Here is a 2,625-nt window from a genome sequence, read left to right on the forward strand (position 1 = left end):
TTACCATGCAGATCTACACCCTTACAGAATGTTCTGTCTACCATCGAGTCCTGGTGCCTGGTAGGCTCTGGGGGCTGATTTGTCTGTCTCTCTTGGCGGTTCGTGCTTATGCTTGCTTTTAGAATTACTACACGTCTCTCCTGCATCGAGCTTTCATAAGTACATGCTGACGCTGTGTGTCTGTAGCGGTACTTCGGCTCACATTCTCCTTGGCCTCGTGGTGTAGACGCCCCACCTAATCTTTTGGCCACCATGTTTGCCAGCCCTTCCTTCCTGCCAGTGGCTTTGAGTTTCTTTCAGGCATCATTTGTCTTCAGCCTGGAAATTTTTCTTTTTTTCTTTTTTTAAAGATGTTTTTAAGTCTTCTCTACACCCAGTGTGGGGCTCAAACTTAACAACTCTGAGACCATGAGTCTCATGCTCCACTGACTGAGCCAGCCAGGTGCCCCTGAAAATTTTTCTTTACCATTTGTTGTAATCAGGAATGCTGTCTCAGCCTTCACGTACCTGAAAATACATTCCTTTTCCCCTAATTTTTGAAGGCTCATTCTCCCAGATCCAGGATTTTGGCTTGTCTCTTCCTTCCTGTCCTTTGAAGAAACTGACAATTGCCTCCTGGCTTGGCTGGTTTTCCACGAGAAGTCAGAGTGGTTTCGCTGTTTTCCCTGTCTGTAACGTGTCCTGTTTTGTTTTGTTTTTCCTGGAATCTTTTGAAAATTTCTCTTTATTTTTGGTTTCCAGCAAGTTGGCCCCGACATATGTAAGAACGACCTTCTTGTGTCAGTTCAGGTAGCTTCTGCCACAGCCGCTTCTGCCCTCTGAGCTCTAGCTTCACGTGTATCCCTCCATGGGGTAGTTCATCCTGGGCCCAAGCCTGGTCAGCCCCCCAGTCCCTGCAGGCGGGACCCCTCCTGGAGGAGCTCCCCACCTGCCTGGACACACACTCAGGGAGCAGAAAGCCATGATGCTAAGTGGCAGGCGAGACCCCGTGGCCCTGTCCCCGACCTGCAGAGGATGCAGTCATGTCGCCAGCGCCTGGGGTGAACTCGAAGGCCTGGGCATCAGGTGTCACCTGTGGGCAGTGATGATGGCCGCACTTGCCGTGGGCTGCAGGGGTGTGGCCATGTGGGGAGGCTCATGCTGCTGGCACCTGGGCACCATGGGTCAGCGGGCTGAGGACACTGGGCCAGGGTGGATGCGGCAGCCTTGGGGCACAAGCCATCCTCTGTCTGTTACATTATTGTGATTTTATTTTATTTTAAATCTTTCTTTTTTTTTTTTTGAAAGATTTTATTTATTTGACAGAGATCACAAGTAGGCAGAGAGGCAGGCAGAGAAAGAGGAAGGGAAGCAGTCTCCCCGCTGAGCAGAGAGCCCGATGCAGGGCTCGATCCCAGGACCCTGGAATCATGACCTGAGCTGAAGGCAGAGGCTTTAACCCACTGAGCCACCCAGGCGCCCCCATTATTTTGATTTTAAAGTGATGCGATCTTTCATTGAAGATGGGTACATCCAAACTCGTCTTCTTTTAAACTCTGAGGTGCCGTTCTCACAGTAAGAGCAGCTGTGGCCGTTTGAAGGCGGCTTATAGTGCGCTTGCCCGGCCTACAGGCGCCCCCGTGTCCCCCTGCCCTTGGCGGTCACACCGGCCCCCCTGTGTGCCTGACTGCGTGGTTGGTGTGGATTTGCGTGTTCTGGACACTCTCGAGCATGGCCCCGTGGGTCTGGAGAGTGAGCAGAGACGGGGAGCCTCGGGGCGGGAGCCTGGTGCCAGTGCCGGTTCTGGCCCGAGCTCGGCCCGCAGTGTGTGTTCTTAAAGCTCGTTCCTGCGGTGTCCACACGTGCTCCAGGTGGGGGGCTGTGGCCCAGGGGCCAGACCCAGCCCACTAGTGTTGAAGATGGAGACCTCTGTGGGACACGCCTGTCTGGGGCTCGCGGCAGAGACCATCTGACCCAGGAAATGGAAGTAGTGGCTCTGCCCTATACCAACCCTGCAGTCTGCACTGTGCCCTTTAGGCGCCCAGCCTCTGTTGCCAACAGGCCCAGCTGCCTCCCAGACGCGCGTCCCTGAGGCTGCATGTTCAGGACCGGAGCCGCTGTGGCGTCATGGCTGGGCCCGCACTAGCTGGGGCTTGGGCCTGAGAGCCCACTGCTACGTCAGGCGTTGCCGGCTAACAGTGCCAAGGGCACGCCGTCACGGTGGCGCCTGCGTGGTGCTGGAAGCTCTCCGGGGACTCCGGGGGTTCCTGTGCTCCAGGGCCGGCCAGAACCCCCCCTGCAGGAGCTGGATGGTGGACACCTGGGGCGGCGGGAGGCTCGCCTTCTCTTGCTGGACCTGGTGGAGCCAACATGGCCCCAGGCAGTCCCGGGAGGGTGCTGTCCTGTTCTGCCCAGAACTGGCTGACCTCCAGTCCTCACCGTCCCCAGTTGCCCTCGGGCATGGCCCGAGGTGCACAGTCCAGCCAGGGGTGACTATCGAGGCCCAGTGCTCTGTCCCCGCAGGCTGGTCCCTGGAGGCCCCGGTTGTCTCCCACCCTGTGCCTGGGTGTCCCTGCGGTGGACTGCAGCCCCAGCCGTGCTGCCCTTGGCAGCCGCTGGGTGGCAGCAAAGATCACCCCTGGCTGG

This window comes from Lontra canadensis, unplaced genomic scaffold (genome assembly GCF_010015895.1).
Source record: "Lontra canadensis isolate GAN:19392208 unplaced genomic scaffold, GSC_riverotter_1.0 scaffold1, whole genome shotgun sequence".
Lineage (NCBI taxonomy): Eukaryota > Metazoa > Chordata > Mammalia > Carnivora > Mustelidae > Lontra > Lontra canadensis.